Raw genomic sequence first — 17,641 nt, forward strand, 5'->3', positions numbered from 1 at the left:
GAAAACAAAATATAAAAAAGGAAGTGTTATTAATGTAAAAATAGAGCAATTTAGAAAAGAGGAAATAAAAAAATAATAGTGTAACTCTCCTGACGAAAAGTGGATGAAAAATTCACAAGGAGCACATAAAAAATATTAATAATTAATCATGCCACTTGCAAAATTAACCGATAATTTTCTCAAGGAAGTTCGGTGAGGGATTTGACAATTTGTATCAAACAAAATCAGAAACGACACAAAATAAGAAAATACGATATGAAATGAAAGTATGATAAAAAAAGAATATTATAAAGAAATTAATATTTGAAATAAAAAAATGGAAAATACGATGCAATTATATTTAAGAAATTATGCAATCAAACTAAAAAATGAAATTGAGAAAAAACAAAATGAATAATTAAGAGTCCTTGTCATTAACAAGAGCATTCCTGTAAGTGGGATGGATAAATCGTACCCTAGTAGGTTGGGGGAGGCATGCCTGCTCCCGACTAAACCGGCATAATACGAAGTCCCCATGGCAAGTTCGAGAAAAAGACATGGCTCAAGAAACCAAAGGAATATATACAACCAAATTAAAAAATGAAATTGAAAAAATAAAATGAATAATAATAGTTAAAAGACATTGTCATTAACAAGAGCATTCCTGTAAGTGGGATGGATAAATCGTACCCTAGTAGGTTGGGGGAGGCATGCCTGCTCCCGACTAAACCGGCATAATACGAAGTCCCCATGGCAAGTTCGAGAAAAAGACATGTCTCAAGAAATCAAAGAAATATATGAAAAACGAAAAAAATAAAATAAAAACTTTATGAAAATGCCTGTATCTACTAGAAAATCGAAAAAAATTATATTAATCATTTAACACACCTGATTCCTGCCTTATTTACATTGATTAATGCTCTTTCCAGAACCTACACTGCTGATCATGTCTTTTAAACAACTCCTATTTTGGGTCCTTAACCTGTTGACGTTGACGACTGCTGTTCAAATATTCCAGTATAACACATCTGTGGTGTCACTGAAAGTTGGAAATGGGTGGATACTTGACGGAAGCTTCCGCCTGATACACGTGGTTGATCTGGAACCGTACATGAATATAGTGGCTAATATATCGGATATGGTTGAGCGGCACATTCCACCAAGCAACAATAGGGGCTTCATTTTGTACCATCTCTCGAAGATAAGTGAACGGCTAAACGAATTGACGCGCGGGCATAAGAGGCAGGCACGGTCCATTAATTGGATTGGGTCAGCTTGGAAGTGGTTGGCTGGAAATCCGGACGCATCGGACTGGGATGCTATTCTCAAGAGTCAAGGCGATATTGTGGACAATAATAATGAGCAATATAAAATAAATCGAAACCTCCAACAAAAATCAGACCAGGCCATTCGAAAGGTAAACGAGATGATAGACAGGCTCAACAACCTAACAAATGGCAGAAATTACAACGCTATCGAGCAGAATACAATAAACGAAATTCTTGTTGTAAAGGATGAACTTAATGATCTCGTTAGAGCATGTCAATTGGCCAAAAGTGGCATCGTCAATACAAACCTCCTCAATACAGCTGAAATCGAAAAGATCCTAGACGAACTAGAAACGTTACCATATGGAAACATCATAGAAGCCATTGAATACGGAACACCTTCTGTCTATACGAACGGGTCACACTTCCTATACATTCTATCTATGCCAAAAATTGGAAGAAGTGTTTATAACCTACTTATCACTAGAGCGGCCGTTGCCAAAGGAAAACAAATCGACTTAGGTTTCAATAAGGTTCTTATAAATGAAGCGGAAACTTATGGTATCAAAACTGACTGTTTTTCGATAAATAATTCCACCGTGTGCAGTAGATCCTCTGTCGTCAAATTAACAGAAGATGACTGCGTTAATCAAATTTTAAAGGGTGGATCAGCAAAATGCAGATATAAACTTACTCAAGAGAAGATTATTGAGTTACTGGATGAGGATGTGTTATATGTATCAAATTTCGACGGGGAAGTAAAAACTACAAGAGGGCCTGTATTTCTAAATGGTACCTATCTACTTCGACTCTCTAACGAATCAATAGTTATTCAGAATCGCACCTACACAAGTACTGAATCATCAAATATTCAGGCTCTACCCCCCGTTCTCGCCAATATAACCCATGATGACTTACTACTGGATATACAATATGTTCACGAAGTCAGTACCGGCAATATTCATCGACTGAAACAACTGAATACCAGGCTTGATTACTCGTTCGGAGGGAACCTCGCACTTATGTGTACCATATTGATATGTATTGGATGGCTTTGGTACCAACAGAACAAAAAGTTACACCTACCAAAAATACAACTCGAAATAACGCCCGGCGATCCTATGGTCAGCGGGACGCCGACACTTAAGGAGGGAGGAGTTAGCAACATACAATAATGTAACGGTCATTACCACTATCACAAAAATGCCAACGTAGAACACACGCCACCCAAAAGTGCCTACGTTGCACACACGCCATATCACGCCACATTTCATCAGCCAACGTACTTCAGCTAACCAACAGCCAAATATGTATCCTAAGCATCAAACCGTCTACTCAGCACTTGCCACCAACGATCAACGGACAACTGTGGATATTTAATACGATCAGCTTTGTTCGCTGCTGCAGAGCAACTTTAAGTTTAATTATAAAATTATGGAAACGAAAAGATTTAGTTTAGTTTTGTGCTGGATTTAAAAAGAAGGAGTTGATTGACGAAATAAAGATTATAACGTTTTCGGATAATTCGAGTTTTATTTAATACGGAAGAAGTCTTCCATAACTTTATTATTATTATTATTATTATTATTATTATTATTATTATTATTATTATTATTATTATTATTATTATTATTATTATTAATTAATATTATTATTGCTATTTTCGCCATTAGGAACCGTTTCCACAAAATTCGTATGTTCTAGAAAGTTGTTTATTGAGATCTAGGATACATTGTTGAAATTCTTGTTGGCTTCACTTCTAATCGGTTTGATATCTGTAGCCTAAAATCCGAGAATAAATTATAAGGGAAATTTGACGTTGACGATTTTGACCTTAAAGACAAGGTTGAATGGATTTTATGTGTTCACAACTATTATTTTTTTAAACGGGAGCTACAACTTTTCTTCTACGAGTAAACCCAAATTCTTAGCGGTTTAGAAGATATGATCCCTTTTGACATCAAGGCCTCAGGACTTTGGGGGCCATAGGCACGAAAGTGGAAGTGATAGGGAAAAACGCCGTGACAGAAAGTTATAAAGTTCAAAAGTTTTGCGGAGGAGGGAATGGACCGACTTAGTGCAATACAGGAGTGGATCTTATTTTGAGAGTCATATCTTTTCGATAGATATCGCGCCCACTAGTCATTTCAGTGGGTTATCGTACACCTGTTGGACCAGTATGCCAGGAAGCATAGACTTGTCCACGGAAAACATAATATGGCTGTACATCATCGGTATAAATTTCCAAAGGATCTCCGAACAGACCCTATACTGCACTTGGACACAAATGTTGAACTTTTGTGGGGGAGGTATCCTAAGGAGAGGACCGATATGGGCCATTTTAGAAGTTAAACTATGTTTGGACAAAATATGACGAAGGCCAAATTTTGGACCAAATCGGTCTATCAGTTCGAGAGTTATTGTGCTCTCCACCTGCTAAATATGGTGCCATAGGGGTTTTTTACAACTTTCGGTCTGTTTTACCAAGACGTATGTACTTGCCACTGAAAAAACTTTTACCGTTGTAATTGAGGCAGGAGCAGGTAATAAAGTGAACTTATCCTAAATTTTGTGTGGGTGGTACCTGAAGAAATGGGCAAATATAGTCCATTGTCAAACCTGATCTATATCTGGTAGATATATTAGGATGCGTAAAGTATGGACCAAATCGGTCCGTCCCTTCAAAAGTTATCGTGCTCACAATATTTCCGAACATTATTGAACTTTTTAGGGGGAGGTACCTGAAGGAGTGAACCGATATGGCTTATCTTCGAACTTAAACTAAGTTTGGATAAAACATTATGAAGGCCAAATTTTGGATCGAATCTGCAGATCCGTTCGAGAGTTATCTTGCGCTCCAACCACTACACACCGTGCCATAGGAGTTTTTTGCATCTTTGTGAACGCGAACAGATTTGAAACCAGAATATTTTCTTTAACTCTGTACCAAAAATCGTAGATGTGCTCTCAAAAAAAATTTTTAATTTTTTCAAATGGAATTGTAAAGGAAATTTGGTTTTTACCATTTATGTTTGGCCAAAACCAACTTATAATACCCAACTTATATTACCCTTATATTGTTTTTTTTAGGTTTTCACGATTTTGCCTGGATGCGGGCTCTAGAGTAAATGTTGTAGCTGATTGACCTTTATGGCTTTTTCCCAGGTTTTTTTTTTTGTATCTTTGTCCTTGAATTCCTCTGCAACTACTAGGTGGTTTTTACTTTACCAGAAAGCTGATTGTATTATCTGTTGAATAAAAACAATATTATTAAAATATCTCTATCCGTTCAAAAGCTACTTAATTTTTACAAGAACAAAACCATTTTGAACCACTGTACAATGGCTGTCTGCCAATGTACTTCCTGTGGTAGTGTTCCTTATGACAAGAAATGCAAATGCGAAAGTAAATCAAATACTTAACGGTCTAGAAGATATGAGCCTGACAAAATTATGCTTTTGGCATCAATGGTTAACATTTTCTGGACCACATTAGCCGACCCAAAAAAAGAAAAAAATGTTTGTACATTTTACAGTGCTTTATTTAACTTGCTTTGTTACATGTCTGTTAAGTTCAAATCACCAATCTCATTATACCCTCAGCATTTATGCTAACGAGGGTATATACACTTTCATACGGGCCAAATGTGCCTCATCGAAATAATAGTTTTAGACCCCAAGTATGTTTGAACGAAATCCGTTTCAGACAATTTAGAGTTGATTTAGTCATGTCCGTCCGTCTGTCTGGCTGGATCAATCGATTCGGTCCAACATTTGGCTTTCGTAACATTTTGTCCAAACTTAGTTTAAGTTCGAAGATGGGTTATATCAGTCCACACCTTCCGGTACCTCCCCCACAAAAGATCGAAAATGTTCGGAACATTTGTGCGCACGAAAACTTTTAAAGGGAGCAACCGATTTGGTCCACACTTTGCACATTAGAAATGTCTACCAGAATTAGATGAGGTTCCAATATGGACTCAATCAGCCCACTCCTTCGGGTACCTCCTACACAAAATTTCGGAAAAGCTCAGTTTAGAGTCTGCTCTCGAATTGCTTTGATTTTTGTTGTAAAAACTTGTATTCAGGACTATAATTGTCCAACCCTTCGGGTACCTCCCACACAAAATTTCGGATAAGTTCACTTTAAAACCTGCTCTCGAATCACTTTGATTTTTGTTGAAGCTAATGCGATTGCAGCCTTAATTACGACGGTACATTTTTTCAGGGCAAGTCCATATTTCTTGAGAAAAGATGTAAAAGTCCCCTATGGCCTCCTATGTAGTGGTTGGAGACCACGATAATTGTCGAGCTGATCAATCGATTTGGTCCAAAATTTGACCTTCGTCATATTTTGTCCAAACTTATTTTCAGTTCGAAGATGGGCAATACCAGTCCACAACTTCCGGTATTTCCCCCTATTTCTTAAAACTATCACTAAAATGGTATACAAAATTAAAATTGAGAGATTCCATCATGAAGAAAAATATACTACTTGATGCTAAGCGAACAATTATTTTCAAACTTTTAGAGCATTTATAAATAAGACACTCTACATTAATTTTTAAATTATTGTTTATTTCAATTTGATTCAAACCCCTGATATATGAAATTTTAAGGCGATCGGATAACCTTAACCCGTGCCACCTGAGCGATCTTGTTTCCACAGTAATTTGTAAGGGGTCAAATTTGCATTTTCACGAAAATTTTCTAAACACCGCAATTATGGTCCAATCAATGGGAGAACTTTAACAGTTCACTGCTGTGGCTAAAAAGGAATTCTAAAAATCTAATTAAAATCTCTGTTATTTCATTCGAGACTCTTCGCTACTTACGTTTGCTTATTAGGCTTGCTGTAGCCCAATTAATCTATTGGTCATTTTCCTAAGAATTTCACTTTAGTCAAATTATCGTCCACCCCGTATATGTATGGAAGTTCTATAATTCGAAACACCCGAACTTGGACCTAGGCAATACGTAGACTGTAGCGCTCCTATAAAACATATTTATTTCATAGTTAATTCCGAGATAAGTTTATGACCTGTCCGACATCGGTATATATATTTTACGCTTCATAGCAACCTGATCTAATCTTTCTTATAAAATCACACTAAATACGTTATATTTTTTTCTTGGTGCAGCAACATAATCGAATATTCATACAAATGTTGTACAATTATTCATTGTAACATTTGTTACAACAATGCAAGAAAATCTACACATGTTCGATGTGGACCAACAGCTTTTCGCTTTATGTTCGAAATCTTGGGTATGTCATTTGCAATATATGTACATACAAGGTGGCGCAAAAGTAATCTTCCTAAGTTTTTTGGCTGCAATTTAAAAAAAAAGGAAAAACTTTGATTTTTCTTGTGGATTATTTTTATTTGCTCTTTTAATTTTTTTTACATCAAGTCGAGAATATGATATCAGATAAATGGCCGCCGCCACAGTTTATTGTCTTTTGAGCCCTTTTTATGCCATTTTCCATCACTTTGGCCAAAACATCCGGCGATAGGTCCTCACATTCTGGTCGGATATTGTCTTTAAGAGCTGAAAGAGTCTGAGGCTTGTTGACATAAACCGGCGACTTCAAAAAGCCCCACAAAAAGAAGTCTGGAGCGCCTCATCACTCAGGATTATTTTTGATGAAAAATCATCTTCCTGTTGGTGGTGATTAAGGATGGCTTGATCGTATGTTAGACGCGATTGGCGGTCAGCATCTAACAGCTGATGCACCGTCTGGACTTTGTACGGAAACATCTTCAAATCTTGTATCAAAATGCTCTGTAAAGACCGTCAACTGATACCCATACCTATGTCGACGGCGCTTCCATGACATCCTCGGCTACAGCAGCAATATTCTCTGCAGAACGGATACTCCGGGGTCTGCAATGCATGGCAGCATCACGTGTTGTGCCAGTCTCTTCGAGGCCAGCGGCTAAACGCCTGCGACGAAATTCACGTTGTGCCAAAGTCACCGACCGATTATTGGCCAAATAAATAGTCACCAATATTCCGCGTTCTGGAGCAGTGTAGCATAACATTATTTATTAACGTGTATTTTACATGTTTTTACTACACAAATGTCAAAACAGAACTGACATTAGGGGCCAATCGCAAAAATTATAGCATTTGCTGATAGGAAGATTACTTTTGCGCCACCTTGTACATACGAGTAAATACGATATTTGATTCGATAAAAGTACTGGTGCGCTGCACAGTAGTCGAAATCACTGATAAGCGGCGCGAAATTAATAACTTACAAACGAATTGAGATAGGTTTTTGAAATTTTGCACAAACTCAGTCTGTGTCCGTGGGTAATAATGGACTAACTACGAAAAACATCGGCTAATATTTTGGTATAGTCCCCATATAACGGTACTTCCTGGTATTCGGTATTTTGAGGATTTAAGCCTTCCTTTCAAATTAGTTGTAATTTGGTACTTAGGGTTTCTAGTGATCGCTAAACTTGTCCACCAAAAATTGTGGACATAGCTCCTCGTTTGGGTATTGGCCCCTTTTTAGGTACCTCCCGATTTTCAGTATGTTGGGTGTTTTAAGCTACATTTTCCGACCAAATTAGGGTTAATTTGGTATTTAGGGTTCTCAGTGGACACAAACATTATCCGCCAAAAATTATAGATATTTATAGGCCTACGTTTTGCTTTTGTCCCCATATAACTGTACATCCCAATATTCGCTATTTTGAGGATTTTGTCCACATTTTTAGACCAAATAAGCTGAGTTTTGACACTGGAGGTTCTCATTGGTTATACATCTTCTCCATCAAAAATTTTATACATCGGTCTACGTTTTGATATAGCCCCTGTATAACTGTATCGCCCGATTTTGGTTATTTTGAGGATTTCAACTATATTTTCAGACCATTTATCTGCAAGAGTTGCTGCCAGTTGCAGCCAAAAATGGTTTATTCGGAATCTAGGAAGTCCAATTTAATTTGTCAAAAAAGAACATTTGTAGTTAAGCTCCATGTAACAAAAGTATAATACCGTAAAAAACACAAGAAAAATAATAATTTTTGAAAATCTAAATCTACCTCGAGGCCCCAAACAATTGAAAAATATGAAGTTAGATATTTTGCAAACATTTTCTTAACGTCTGATGCAGCAAAGTCTCTTGAATTAGATAGAGAATAGCTGAGGGAATATTTACAACAACAACAAAGTAAAAACAAAATTTTAGTCAACTGAGTGTCTGTTCCGTGTGGAGTTTTTTTACTTTTTCTCTCGCATCGGACGCCTCTCCAGGTAGTGGATAGGGGAAAGCTCATCAGATATGGCGGGCGAACTAAAAAAAAAAAAGGAAAAATGTAGAGTTGTGCCAAAGGAACTATATGGAACTATCTAGTTCACTTCGCAGTTCCAATGGCCCACATTTTTTCTTTGAACAAACTACGTATACTTAACATCACACGTTATATTTTGTGATGTTACTCATACGTTTTGGGACTAGTACAAGGAACTAGGAACTAGATTACCCAACTCTAGAAAAATGCAGCGTCTGAACTCCAACAGGGGCGGCTGAATATGTAGAAGGAAAACTATAAACCCTCCAGTTGGCAAGGGGATCCCGCTGAAGTACCTCTCTCCCTAGATAACCATACAATTATGAATGATGAAATAAATACACGGCCCTTAGTCTCCGGCAACACAAAGGTGCTAAGAATCCCCGGAGGTAAAAAACATAATTTAAGAATTGCTACATGAAATGTAAGGAGTCTCTATGAAGCAGGAAAACTAGCCAACACACAGTGGCCAAATTTCCGAAAAACCTGACCAAAAATCGAAAAAAAACTTTTATCAATTTACGCTAAATAGTGTCAAATATTGTTTATAGAATGCCACTGCGTGTAGTTATGAAAAAAAATATACGTTTCTTGTTTAGTAAATGGGTATAAAGCAGGCCAAAGTGAACCTATTTAGAAAAAATCTTTTCTCAATATTTGAGTTGTTTATTAAAATATTATAATATCTAAAATAAACCACGGTTTTTAAATATTTTTTGGTGTAATTGTAATGAAAGGTATGTGAAACGAATTTAAAATGTTCAGTGTCCCCAATAAAGTGCGCATTTCTTAATAATTGATGTACATACTTGTTGATTTTTTTATGGGTCAATTTTCACAATAAATGATGAAAATAGTTGCGAGTAAGATCGAGTTGGCCTGTGTACTTTACCATTTCATAAAAAGGGAAAAGTTTTTTACCAATTTCCATCGAAACATCCTGCACATATTTGCACTTTTCATTTTTATGTGATATTTTGTCTTGCAGATATGTACAGATTTTCTTTGATTCAGAATGTCAGAATATAATATAGTATCACTTTCAGGCGTTGGGGTACAATTTAGAGTTTTTATGTATTAGTAAAATTTTAAGGCGAACAAATTTCTAGAATATTTTGATCTGATTCCATCACATTTTATAGGAGATTTTAAAGATTTGTGGAAAAAGGGACCAAAAAGACCCCTTTTATGACATGCACGAGGGTTAATTTTTTTAAGAAAAATATTCCTCGCAATCTTGTCAGTAAAGTTGCCAAAGACATTATACACCTAAAGTGCAAGGATTCCAAGTGATCTTAACTCAAATATTTACAAAACTGTAGAAATGGTAGAAGCTTGCCACTCTTTTTTAGTTTCTTGGTTTTTTGGCAAAATTGATAGCGATATTTTCTTGGTATGTAATGCAAATAGAGTTTTAATTTCTTTGGTAACTTATAGTGAAATTTAGCGGAGAACATTTTCGTCTTTGACGGCATTCTTCTAATATGATGCTTTGTATGACAATTTTGCCAAAACTCACATGAAGTACGCCCTTGACCCTAAAATGTGTTTATAATTTTGCATATTTCTGGAGTTTAGGTAAGGTATAGAGTTTTGGTATATTCTAGGACCCATAGTAAAAATTGATGGCGAACAAATTTGTGGAATATTTTGATCCGATAAGATCACATTTTATAGGAGGAGGGACCAAAAAGACCCCTTAAATGACCGCCTGAGGGTTAAATAATATCAAAAATTTAATCAGCGGCCCGAAAAACATATGAGCAAAAGGTTTGGTCAAAATCCATTCATTTTTAGAGTTTTGGCCAGGTTTTTCGGAAAATCGGACACTGTGCAATGCATAAAAATCTACACATGTTCGATATGGACCAATAGCTTTTCGCTTTATGTTTGAAATTTTGGCTGTGTCATTTGCAATATATGTATGTACATACGAGTAAATACGATCCTTGATTCGATAAAAGCTACTGGTGCGCTGCACAGTGGTCCAAATCACTGATCTAGCGGCGCGAAATTAATAACTTGCAAACGAATTGAGATATGTTTTTCAAATTTTGCACAAACTCAGTCAGTGTCCGTGTGTAATAATTAGACAGCGGAATCCTATGCAAATGCATAAATGGTTAGGATGGTCGTAGAGAAAATCTGAATAAACAAAAACTCGTTTTACCACAAAATAACACAAATTAGGCCCAGAATTTTTTGCATATTTTGCATATCGTGCATATTTTGACATATTTGCCTAAAATGAGCATATGCAAAAATATATACAAGAATTTGTGGTCTAAAAATCTCACCGAAATGGCTGAAATGTGGTATTAAGTCTTCGTTAGGGGTATGAAACTTTACACCTCAAATTTGTTCGCATGGGTCCACGTCTTCATATAGCCCCCATAGAACTCTACCTCCCGATTTCCGATATTTTGAAGGTTTTGGCCTCAACATCACACTTAAATGGCTGACATTTTGTATAAAGTCTTCCTTGGCGGTACGAAACTTTCCACCTGAAATTTGTCGGTATAGGTCCACATCTTCATATAGCCCCCATAGAACGGTACCTCCCGATTTTCGGTATTTGGAAAGTTGTGGCCTCAATATCCCACCGAAATGACTGAAATTTGGTATTTAGTCTTCGTTGGGGTACGAAACTTTCCACCTGAAATTTGTCGGTATAGGTCCACGTCTTCATATAGCCCCCATAGAACGGTACCTCCGGATTTCTGGTATTTAGAAGGTTGTGGCCTGAATATCCCTTCGAAATGGCTGAAATTTGGTATTAAGTCTTCTTTGGAGGTATAAAACTTTCCACCTGAAATTTTTCGGTATAGGTCCACGTCATCATATAGCCCCCATAGAAGGATACCTCCCGATTTTCGGTATTTTGAAAGTTGTAGCCTCAATATCCCACCGAAATTACTGAAATTTGGTATTTAGTCTTCGTTGGGAGTATAAAACTTTCCACCTGAAATGTGTCGGTATAGGTTCACGTCTTCATATAGCCCCCATAGAACGGTACCTCCGGATTTATGGTATTTAGAAGGTTGTGGCCTCAATATTTCTCCGAAATGGGTGAAATTTGGCATTAAGTCTTCCTTGGGGATATAAAACTTTCCACCTGAAATTCGTCGGTATAGGTCCACGTCTTCATGTAGTACGGTACCTCCCGATTTCCGGTATTTTGAAGGTTGTGGCCTCAATATCCCGCCAAAATAGCTGAAATTTGGTATTATGTCTTCCTTGGGAGTAAACCTGAAATGTGTCGGTTTAGGTTCAGACTTTCATATAGCCCCCATATAACGATACCTTCCGATTTTCGGTATTCTAAAGGTTGCGGCAGTGGTTATACAGTTCTCTATGCTACTAACATGCCTGAAAAGAATTTTAAACAGAAAAATTGTACATACAAACATTTTTGTACCTATTGGTGAAATATTCGTTGTACAAGATAATATGTAAAATGCATAAATTTTGCATATACAAAAATGTATGCATTTTGCATAATTTTGCATATGTCATATGTTTCGATTGCAATTTAATAAGAAGCCAAAAATATGCCCAGTCCCAAAATTTGACAAGAATCGGACCAAAAATAGGGGTTGCGTAAAATTTCGCTGTCTAGTAATAATGGACTAAATATGAAAAACATCGGCTAATATTTTGGTATAGCCCATGGACAGATGGGGCCAGGGGGCCGGGCCCCTCGCCCACGCTGGTGTAATTTGTATTGTATATCACGATGCTCTGGAACCAACTTTAAATGAAAGAAGCTTACACCTGGGTTCATAGATGAGAAAAAAAAAACAAACAAAAAATTGCCGGAGAGCTTTTTAAATAAATCTCGGCCAAAGTTTACATTTTTAGGATTTTTTAGGTTATGACGATTTTGCTGGGAAAATTGTAGCTGTGAATATTCTCTACAAGATTGTCCTCTATGATATTTTCGTAGGTTTTACCATTGTTGAGATATAGAATTTCAATTTGGAACAATTCACTAACTGCATCGTCTCCTTATAAAACAATGTCATGACTGCAATTTCCCAACTTAATCTTATACATATATCTCAAAAATGGTACAACCTAGCTACAAATTATGAAAGCCAATCTTGTAGAGAATTTTTACTGCCTAGATCGATTTCGATAAGACTTACCGTTTTCATGCAAATCGTGAAAAAACCTAAGAAAAAACTAAAAATGTGACCTGAATTTTTTATCTCAAAAATGATAAAACATAGGAACAAATCAAACAATTTTCGCAGCTACAGTATTTTCTTTAGCCCCATTTCGATAGAACTTGCGGTTTCCAAGCAAAATCGCGAAAACCTAAAATAAACCTAAAAATGTGAACTTTGACCGTGATTTAGTTAAAAATCCCTCCAGCGATTATTTCTTGTTTTTGGATTTTTCTCATCTATGCTGTTTCAAAATCGGCAAAAAGTCCCAGTAAGCTCCTTTCATTTAACGTTCGTTCAAGAGTACCGTGATATTGTACTCTCAACCGTTAGGCTAACGATAAAAATGTATCTCATCGAAATAATGTTCTTAGACTTATTATATGTTTTGACGAAACCCGCCTTAAACAATTTAGATTTGAAATATATCCCAGTTTGCCCGTCTGTCTGGCTCGAGCGCACTATAACTCTCGAACAGATAGATCAACAGATTTGGGCCAAATTTTGGATCTCCCAATACATTATTCAAAATTTAAGTCTTATCGGTCCACTCTTTTGGAAACTTCCCCGCAAGACAACTCTCGAAAGTCCAAATCGATTTTTTTAAGACATAGATTAGGTTCGAGTATGGATTATATCGATTCACTCCTTCAGGCACCTCCAACACAAAATTTCAATTATCCGATTTGACCAAAACTTTAAACATCCTAAAATTACTTCCAAACGTACATATACCAACAGGGTCTATTTGGGACAATATCTTCGGATACATCCTTCACAAAAGTTCAACATAAGTGTAGTTTAAGGGCTGTTTGAGGAGCCATTGCACATTTTGACCAGTGGTACTCCTTGCGGTCTTGTTTACAGCGATATTGTATTTTTCGTGGGCAAATCCATGGTTATGTCAGGATTGGTCCAAAAGCTCTTAATCTTACGGCGATCAACTAAATTGACAGATTGACACCATAACTATCAAGAGGAATGACTTCCGAAATTAGGACCACCTCCAAAATGGACTATATCAGTCGATTCTTACATGTATCTTCTGTACAAAAGTGGAAAACATTTGCGCTTTCATCGAAATCAAATTTTTGATGACAACATAAGTATACCCCAAATGTATCAAAATTATTGTCGGAAAGTTTATACGTCCAAAAAGGTCACGAAATTCTGGCGATACAATTTATAGAAAAAAATTTGGCTATGTAGCCCGTATTCGATCTGTCTATATGTAAAAGTCTCAACTCACACAGGCTGAGAATATATCTCTGTCGGCGAACCCGACTGTTACTTTTTTACTTGTTTTCCAGAAAAAAGTTATGAATTTTCATAAGTTTGCCTCCGCTGTGCCGACAGAAGTGATTGGCATTTGGATAGTTTTTGATGTCATCGAGTCCATAAACATCTAGTCGTGCAAATAATATAGAAATAAGCGGGAACAACAACCATTGAGGTATCAGATGGAGTTTCTCGACTTAACCTATTTTTTCAGGACTTAGCTAAAATGTTGACGAGCTTTGTTTAAAGATATTTTTTCGATCGTGTTTCTGCGTAGTATCAAACAGTACTGCAAGTTGGATTCGGAGTCTATGAGTCGAAGATTGCATCGCCCGGCTCCTGATAAAAATGTTTTCTTTATACCCTCAGCCTTCAGGCTAGAAAGGGTATATGAGGAAAAGTCAAAATTTTTTAGTTTCCATGAAGCCAAGGTTTGCACTATTATAATACGCGAACTATTGTAGTTTACCAGTAACTATGACTATTGCTGGATTAATTTAGATGTTTTTGTACAAAGCTCAAAAATTTAGCAAAAAAAATTAATTTACGTGGTAGTTACGACCCCGCAAAGGAAAAAACATAGGTAAAAACACGTTGAAGCTAAACAGGTTTTTTACATTGCTATTCGATTTCTGATTAAACCATTCAAATGACGGACATCTGTCCAAAGTAAAAGTAGGAGAATACAAAATGAAGATTACACTTCTAATGTATCACTTTCCAAAATTTCCACTGCATCCAACCTTTTATGGATGCTGACATTTTGAAGCCGGATTTCAGGTGTTTTTTTGTATTTTTTATGTAACTGGGACGCGCATTCGGATATTTTTAAAAACCAATTATAGGATTAAAGAACTCGCGATTTCGCATAATCTGATATGTATATTGAGTATGTAGCCCATACAGCAGCAGAGTAATCTACTGCCAAAGGCCAAAATTTAGCGCGATATTTTTTCTAAAAAAACTATTTTTTGGGTACAGTATTTACAATATCGTTTTGAGTGTGCTGGTACCCCGCGATATTTTAGTTTTCGACGATCCGGATCATATGAATCACAGATCGTAAAAATCCATCTACTAGAAGGGCGGAAATGACTACTGCAAAAATTGAAAAATTTGCGAAAAATGTTTTCCAAATATCGCTGACTAATTCGCGTTTTATGTGAATCGTTTCCATTTCAATGAAGAAAGTGAATCACCACTCGCGTTTGTGCGAAAACAGCGGTTTGAAAAATTTAGTGGCATGGGAGCTGTATCCGATGTATCCAAAAATTCTGTGTGATGCTACATCCACGGTTCTTGATAGATTTTATTGAAATATGTTTAGATCGATGTATTTTTTCACGGTTGATAGTGAAATCGGATGCGCATAAAAAGTGTATGCACTTTGTGCAAAATATAAGCGTTATACAGTTTGTTGCACACTAAACTGCAGATGATGCTACATCTTAGCGGCCAAAGTAAATCCTGGCAAATGTGTACAAATTAAAAGAGAAGAATTCGCTGTATTGGTAAACCGCATGCGCATCAAGTGATTTTGAGGATTTCGCGATTTACACGCATTTCAAAAATGAACATTACCCGATACAATTTTATTTCAAGATTATACCCCATTTAAAGGAACCCAACATTTATTTGAAAGATATCCATATCTTCTGCTAGATGTTAGCGTGTTTTCGAGAAGTGATTAGAATAAAAAATGTGATTTATTGCGTGAAATTTAACTAAAATAGAAGAAAAACTCCGACCTGTTTTTCTTACATTTTGTTCAACTAACTCACAAAATAAATTTTAATAAATATTTTCTCTTACAAAAATTTTATAAATTTCCTCAATATATTTTTTGTTTTTTGCTATAATATCCAAACCGCTAAACGGATTTGTATAGTTTTGGTTTCATTTGAATCTTCGCGATGTTTAGATTACGTACATATTTTTTATATATTTTCAGATGCATAAGCAGCTTGAATTTTATTAGAACAAGTTGTAAACTTCCAATTGTTTTGAATGCTTTCCTAATTTCCGCGAAAATTTACAACGTTTTCACTAAAGTTATGGGACCTCAGTAAACATTTAGCATGTAGGGAGCCCCTAATTAAGAGAGTTTCTCAATATAATGATTAGAGTCTTTTAAAAAATTTTTTCTTTTTATCAGAATGAAACCGCCATAACTTTTGCGCGCAACAACCAAACTTAGTATCTCGAACAGATGTATGAATGGGATTTTTTCCCAATCTATGTACCAAAAATCTTTCATGTAGCTTAAACAAAAAATTTTTAATTTTTTTTTATGGAAAACTAAAAATTTTGTCTTTTCTTCATATACACTTTCATACGGGCAAAATGTGCCTCATCGAAATAATGGTTTTAGACCCCAAGTATGTTTGGACGAAATGTGTTTCAGACAATTTGGAGTTGATTTAGCAATGTCCGTCCGTCTGTCTGTCTGGCTGGCTGGTGCGCACGATAACTCTCGAACGGATGAACCGATTCGGTTCAAATTTTTGCTTTCGTAATATTTTGTCCAAACTTAGTTTAAGTTCGAAGATGAGCCATATCGGTCCAAATTTGGCCTTCGTAATATTTTACGGTCCACTCCTTCAGGTACCTCCCCACAAAACTTCAAAAATATTCGGAAAAATTTTGCGCACGATAACTCTTAAAGGGAGTGCCCGATGTAATCTATACTTTGCACATCCTAATATATCTACCATATATAGATCACGTTCGAATATGGACTATATTTGTCTACTCCTTCTGGTACCTCTCACACAAAATTTCGGATAAGTTCACTTTAAGACCTGCTCTCGAATCACTTTGATTTTTGTTGAAGCGATTTGCATTCGCTACCTCCATTACGACGGTAAAAGTTTTTCAAGGGTAAGTCCATATTTCTTGGGAAAACAGCCCAAAAGGTGTATAAAAAACCCCTATGCCACCATATGTGGCGGTCGGAGAGCACGATAACTCTCGAACTGTTCAACCGTTTGGTCCAGCATTTGGTCTTCATCATATTATATCAAAACTTAGTTTCATGGGCAATACCAGTCCACAACTTTCGGTACATCTCCCCAATATTTAAAAAATGTCACTAAAATGCTAAGACCATATCACTTGAATGGGGCAACCAATTTGGTCCAAACTTTGGATCTCCTAATATTTTATCTAAATTTAACTTCTAAAATGGCCCATATCGATCCTCCTAAGGGTACCTGCCCTACAAAAGTTCAACATTTGTGTCTTAGTGCAGTTAATTCCTAATCCACATTTTGGTCGGCAAGTTCAAATGTCCAAAAAGGGCCACGAAATTCTGAAGAGACCTAAAATACATTCGATCTGTCCGAAGGTGAAAGTTTCGCTTCACTTTGGCTGAGAGTATATACATATCTGTCGGCAAAGCCGACTGACTCTTTTTTACTTGTTTTATAATAATTTTCTGATTTTTTAGTTGGCTTTCACTGACTTCTGGTAAAATGGTAAAGTTTTGGTGTTTTTATGACATTAAAGAATATTATTTACATACAATAATACAAAACTTTTTTAATGGGATTGAAGTTAGCGTGTAATATCTGGATATCGCACCTGATCAACAAAAGGGAAGCAACTCAAAATTTCTTACTTTTCGGTAGAGACAAAAA

Source organism: Musca autumnalis, unplaced genomic scaffold (assembly GCF_047663935.1).
Source record: "Musca autumnalis isolate F117 unplaced genomic scaffold, ASM4766393v1 scaffold_2, whole genome shotgun sequence".
NCBI lineage: Eukaryota > Metazoa > Arthropoda > Insecta > Diptera > Muscidae > Musca > Musca autumnalis.